Below are 7066 nucleotides of genomic sequence, written 5' to 3'. Positions count from 1 at the left end.
TGCAAGGACGAACTAGTGTGGTTTGCGCGTCTTACCTCCTTGATCGAAAAGAAAACCGCAGAAGTGCTTATTCAGGTATTCCTCTATTTCTCATGTCGCTTCATCTTCCGTGTGGTTACTCCATTAAATTTTATACATCTTCACAACTTGCCTTTGGGTGTATCTTTCCTTACGATCGAGGACTTTGGCAGGATACTCTGCATAGGATAAATCGGGCCCGATTTCGAGTTGTTCCTGCTCCAAAATTTCGGTCGGGACTCGAACACATTTCTTTAGTTGAGAGACATGGAAGATGTCGTGAATAGCTGAAAGTTGTTCAGGAAGTTTGATCCGGTATGTGATGCGTCTGCATATCTCCACAATTTCATAGGGGCCAATGTATCGGGGAGTCAATTTCCCTTTGACCCCAAATCGTTGTACACCTTTAGTCGGGGAGACTCGAAGGTATACATGATCACCAATATCAAACTGCAAGGGTTTTCTCCTTTTGTCGGAGTAACTTTTCTGCCATGATTGAGCGGCCGTGAGATGTGCCTGAATTACTTTTACTTGTTCTTCGGCCTAAATCACTAGATCGGGTCCATATGTCCTTCTTTCTCCCGCTTGTGACCAACTCAATGGTGTTCGACACCTTCGGCCATACAAGGCTTCAAATGGTGCCATTTTCGAGCTAGACTGGTAGCTATTGTTGTAAGAAAATTCTGCTAATGACAAGCATTTGTCCCAATTTTTGTCAAAATGTATGACGTAAGAGCGTAGCATGTCTTCTAGAATTTGATTTACCCTTTCTGTTTGGCCATCAGTCTGAGGGTGGTAACTAGAGCTACAAATTAATTTGGTGCCAAGCGATGACTGTAGTTCTTCCCAAAAGCGTGCCACAAACTGAGCACCTCGATCAAAGATGATCGTCTTCGGAATACCATGTCAGGAAACAATACGGTCAAGGTATAACTCTGCATATTTTCGAGCGGTGTAGGTGGTGTGTCGTTGTCAAGATTTGCGGATCAAGACTACGGCTAGTAAATTTCTTTTATGCGCATAAGGCTTCAGATGGTGGCGTGGGAAGACACGGGGTTAGACTAGTTCGGGCAAGGAAAGCCCTACGTCCAGTATGGGGAGCTGCTCGTGTTGCCCACGTGGGGTTTGTAGTAGGGGGTACAAACGGGCGAGAGAGGGAGCCGGTCCCAAGTCTCTTGGGTGCACACTGATGCTCTAGAGGTGAGTGTGTGGGTTCTGTTGGCCTGAGAGTCCTCTTTGTATTGAGGCTCCCTAGTTCTCCTTTTATAGCGCAAGGAGGGCTCAGGGTTACAGGTGAACCGGGTGTGCGTAGAAGTAAAAGAGATAAGCTAAGTAAAGTAAAGTACAAGGAGAAGGACCAAGTTCCCGGGTCGCCGCCTCCTGCTCTAGCCTTCGGCTCCTGTCAGCGCGTCCATCAGAGGAGGGCGGCTGTCTTCGGATCCTGTCGACAATCTTCCTAGCGACTGCTGCCGCCAAGCATGATGATGGTGTTCGGTCATGGCAACTGTGCACGTTGGGGGAGACTGCTGACCCCTGTTGTCCTGCTTACGATCCGTGGGACACGGACGTCGCGTCCCTGTTGCCGGTTATGCGGGGCGCGAGAGTGGGCGGAGCTCCCTCCTATGCTGGGCTGCGCGTGCCATGAGTGCCTTATGACGAATCAGGGGGAGCCGCGGCCACTATAGCCTGTGCGGTCGTGGCTACAGTGTTCCGCCCGGGTACTTGTGGCGGTCACATCGAGAGGCGCGGGCGCCTTTCTGCGCGCTAGAGTCGCGGCGCATTTACGACAAGATCGGTGAGGGGCCCACGAGATCCGCGCCCTCGTCTGCCGGTCTGTGCCTGAGGCGGACCCTTGTCTTGTGGGTCCGGATGAGTCCGACCCCCTACTCCTGGGGTCGGGCGAGGCGGAACCTTGCGGCGAGGGGTCGGGCGTATCCGACCCTGGGACCGTGCGTCGAGCGAGGCAGAGTTTTGCCATCGAGGGATCGGGAGTGTCCGACCCCAGGGCCCTGGGTCGGGCGAGGCGGAGCGGGATGTTCCTTTCCCACGTTGGGCAGGCGGCAAGCGTCATTACCGCAGGTGGGCCTGGGCCTTCATGATTGTCGTTTTAAGGGGCATTAGGAGGTCGTTAATATTTTCCCCCAACATGGTGTGAACAGGAATGAAATGCGCGGTCTTGGTCAGGCGATCCACTATAACCCAAATGGAGTCGTGGTGCTGAGAGGTAACGGGTAAATCCAACAATGAAATCCATGCTAATATCCTCCCATTTCCAGAATGGGATAGGTAGTGGTTGCAAGGTGTCTGCTACCTTCAAGTGGCTTGCCTTGACACGTTGACACATGTCGCACTCCGAGACATAGCACGCAATTTCCGGTTTCATTCCACTCCACCAAAAAGTTTGACGGAGGTCATGATACATCTTATTGCTACCGGGATGAATCGAGAACATGGAGAGATGTGCTTCATCCAGAATTTGCTTTCTAAGATCGGGGTTAGATGGAACAACGAGTCGATCCTCATAGTACACTATTCCCTTTTCATCTTGTCAAAAATGCCTATACCCCTCATCTCTTTGTGCAATCTTCCCCTTAATGAGCTTTATTTCCTCATCTTCTAATTGTGCTAGCCTAATTTGGTCCTCTAAGGTAGATTCAATGGAAACATGACCTAAGGTGCCATGGGAAATAATTTCCAAATTGACTTTTCCTATCTCATGATATATGGTTTCTGTGAAGTTGGTTGCCGACAAACAATTACAATGGGCCTTGCGGCTGAGAGCATCCGCTACTACGTTGGCTTTGCCAGGGTGATAATGCACTTGCAAATCATAATCCTTGATTAGTTCTAACCATCTTCTTTGGTGCATATTAAGGTCCGCCTGAGTAAAGATGTATTTGAGGCTCTTGTGATCGGTGTAGATATTGCAGTGAGTGCCCATAAGATAGTGTCTCCATATCTTTAGAGCGTGGATTACTGCTGCCAACTCAAGATTATGTGTAGGATAGTTCAGTTCATGTGGCCACAATGCTCGTGAGCCATAGGCAATGACTCGGTTGTTTTGCATAAGAACACATCCAAGTCCAATGCCGGAGGCATCACAATACACGTCGAACGGCTTAGTAGTGTCAGGTTGAGCTAGGACTGGGGCAGAGGTTAAAAGTCTTCTCAGGGTGTGGAAAGCTTCTTCACATTTGTCACTCCATGTGAATTTAACTCCTTTCTTTAATAACTCAGTCATAGGCTTAGCTATCTTTTAGAAATCCGGAATGAAGCGCTGATAGTAGCCGGCTAGACCGAGAAAGCTTCGGATCTGGTGAACCGAAGTGGGTGGTTTCCAGTCCATGACTTCTTGCACTTTGCTGGGGTGACTGCTATGCCATCTCGAGAAATAGTGTGTCCCAAGAATTTAACACTCTCAAACCAGAACTCACACTTGGAGAATTTGGCATATAGCTGATGATCCCTTAGGCGTTGAAGAACCACATGAAGATGCTCGGCATGTTTCTCTTCACTCTTCGAGTATACCAGGATATCATCAATGAATACCACAACGAATTTGTCTAATTCGGGCATGAACACCGAATTCATGAGATAAATGAAATAAGCAGGTGCATTAGTGAGCCTAAAAGACATAACTAGGTACTCATAGAGTCCATACCGTGTAGAGAAGGTAGTTTTGGGAATATCACATGGTCGGATCTTGATCTGATGATAACCAGAGCAAAGGTCTATCTTCGAGAATACACTGGCTCCAGCTAATTGATCAAACAACACATCAATGCAGGGAAGAGGGTACTTATTTTTTATAGTGACCGCATTGAGAGGTCGGTAGTCCACACACATGCGTAGACTCTCATCCTTCTTCTTCACGAACAATGCTGGGCAACCCCATGGTGAAGTACTTGGTTGAATGAAACCCTTTTCCAATAGTTCATGCAATTGGGTCTTTAATTCTGCCAGCTCTGCGGGTGGCATCCGATATGGCCTTTTTGATATCGGTGTGGTGCCTGGCTATAACTCAATAGCAAATTCAATATCCCTATCTGGTAGCACGCCTGGCAGGTCATCCGGAAATACATCGGGATACTTGCAGACAACAGGAATATCTTCTAGCTGGGTTTCCATCACTGGATAGGTACAAGAATTTACACACTCTGGGTGGGGCAAGTGTAAGGTAGAGCTGCCGTATAGGGGTGAGTCAATGTAGACAGTTCGGGCAGAGATATCTAGCATCACTTGGTGTCGAGTCATCCAGTCCATACCCAAGATGATGTCTATCCCTTCTAGGTCAAGAATGATGAGGCTTTCCTTAAAAAGAATTTTGCCTAACTTGATAGGTACAAGGTGATTTATTCTGTCGGAGGCTATTTTTTCCACCCGGGGTTGAGATCATATACGACCCTTTTGTGCGCCAACACTCAACCCACATCTCTTACCAGTTTTGTTCCCAGTAAAACTATGAGACGCTCCCGAATCAAACAAAATAAGGACAGGTTGATTATGAATAAGGAATGTACCCGTCATCACTGGCGCACCTTCCGGGAGCTCTGCCAGATTGGTGAAGTTTAATCCCCCTTGTCGAATCTGCACCTTGGGCTTATTCCCCTTGTTGGCCACAGCATTACTCTGACCGGGGCGTTGATTCTTGTTTCTGGGGCAGTTCTTGGCAAAGTGTCCCACGTTACCGCATGTGAAGTAGCGGTTACCATTTGCAGGGCGCGGTGGTGGTGGAAGATTGGGCCGAGGCACCTGCAGCTAGAAACTGGGGAAATGAGGTGCTGCCGGTGGTGGAGGGTGAGCAACCCATCTCCCAGGATGCGCGGGCCTGCGAGGTGCTGAAGGGGGAACCATCCTGAACTTTCGAGCAGGCGGGCTAGGTGATTGTTGGAGGTATGCCCTAGAGGCAATCATAAAGATGATGATATTCCATTTGTATCCATGATTTGTATATTGTGTTCATTGAATATCCATTAAAGGCTACTTGAATTGATTTGCAATTATGTGAATTGTATGTGAAACTCTTTACTTGTATGGTTATTCTAAAGTTGTCCCTAGTCGGAGTTCATGTGAGGACACACATGAATATTAGACTAGCACATGCATTAGTTGATGACTATGTTTCACAAGTCATGGACATGGAGATGTTGAACTAATAATGCGGACAAATGTAGAGACATGTGCTAGGACTGACCCAACACGAGAAGTAGTTCTCTCTTTAAACAACATATACGCTTTGTCCTTAGACCTGAGATTGTCGCATGTATCCTACTTAGGGGCTATCAAACGCTACGTCGTGACAGGATAGTTATAAAGGTAGCTTTCGGGTTTGTCAAGAAGCATGCTATGAGACATGGTCAATCAAGATGGTATTTGCCCCTCTCTGATTGAGAGTGATATCTCTGGGGCCCTTGAGTGATCGGATCCGAAAATGCATGGCCATGCTACGTACGGTTAAGAGTTAACCTACAAAGGGATTCCGAATCACAGGATCGAGAAAGAGCGGTCGGCTTGAAGCTAGACAAAATATCGTGAGGCAAAGGGAATAGCATGTATATTATGTTATAATGGTTCGTCTGATATGATCTTCGTGTGCGTATAGGACTTGGCACGTCTTGCTAGAGGCCGCTACCGACTATTGGGCCGAGTAGGAGTACTCGGGCCATGTCTATACGTATCCGAACCCATAGGGTCACACACTTAAGGGGCTGGAAGCCCAATTCGGATCTGATCCGAGTTGGATTAGGTTTAGAAGTACTAATGGGCCTCGGACCCAGAGGCCCATCAGGAACCTCTATAAATAGAGGGGTGGGGGCGCCCTAGGGTTCACACCTTTTTGGCAAAACACACCTGCCGCGCCTCCCACGCCCTCGCCTGTTGCAACTTGCGGATCTAGCAGTCCGGCTTGCGACGCTTCCTCCCTGCACGTGTGGATACCTTGGAGGTGTTGCGCCTGCAGCACTTGGACGAGCCGCCGACGAGCCGCCGACGAGCCACGACGAGCCGCGGCACCGGGGGCGATCTTGCTGCACGTGGACGAGCTGCTGAGGAGCTGCTGGACGTTGACGTGATCGACTACGTACGACTACGTGATCGTCTTCACTGCATCGACGCATATCTACATCTTCCGCACCAGTAGTGCGTCGAGTGGTAATCCCGTGATCCTTATACGGCAGTTCTTCCTGGTTTTACGCGGTAGAAATTTTGATTTGCGCTAGTGTAGCCTACCTCGTATCCCAACAGTGATATCATGGGAGCTTTCTGCTTTAGGTCGGCCTTGAGGGCCTTCATGCAGTCTTCCTAGGAAATGGCTAGATTCACCAGCTCGTTGTAGGTATCAACTTTGATGGGGTTCAATCTTTCCTTGAGTTTGAGACTCAAGCCCTTGCGGAACCAATCCCACTTCTTCTCATCCGTATCCGCGTGATAGCCGGCATAGTAGCACAGGTCGTTGAAGGCCTGCGTGTAATGCAGGATGTCGCCACTTCCCTTGTGAGAGCTAGGAACTCATTGAGCTTACGCTCTAGCAAGCCCTCCAGGATATGGTGGCCCCTGAAGGCGGTCTTGAACTCGTCCCAGCAGACGATGTGGTCAGCTAGCAGCATAGCGTGGTAGTGGTCCCACCAAAGGTGGGCGGAACCACACAGCTGCTGGGCGGCGAACCGGGCCTTATTCGGGTTCAGGCACAAGATAGTGAGGAGCTCAAACTTGGATTCAATCGTATGGATCCAAGCATCAGCATCCAGCGGGTCCTCTGACTTGTGGAGAATTGGGGGTTGCGTGCCCAGGAAATCCTCATATCGAGCAACCTGGGGCTGCGGGGGACCTCATCCTCCCTGAGGCAGCAGTTGTTGCTGCTGCTGCCCCTGGACCAGGTGTCGTAGGAGTTCAGTTTGGGCAGCCAAAACATCCGCGAGGGACGGCGGAAGGGGTGGTGGTAGCGGTGGTGCTTGGTTATCCCCACTGCCACTTGGGGCCGATCCGGAGCAGGTAAGGCACACCATCTGCAAGAGTGTACTTTTCCATTAGTCACATAATCCGAAGCTTG

This window comes from Setaria italica, chromosome IV (assembly GCF_000263155.2).
Source record: "Setaria italica strain Yugu1 chromosome IV, Setaria_italica_v2.0, whole genome shotgun sequence".
Taxonomy (NCBI): Eukaryota; Viridiplantae; Streptophyta; class Magnoliopsida; order Poales; family Poaceae; genus Setaria; species Setaria italica.
This window is presented reverse-complemented; position numbering follows the sequence as displayed.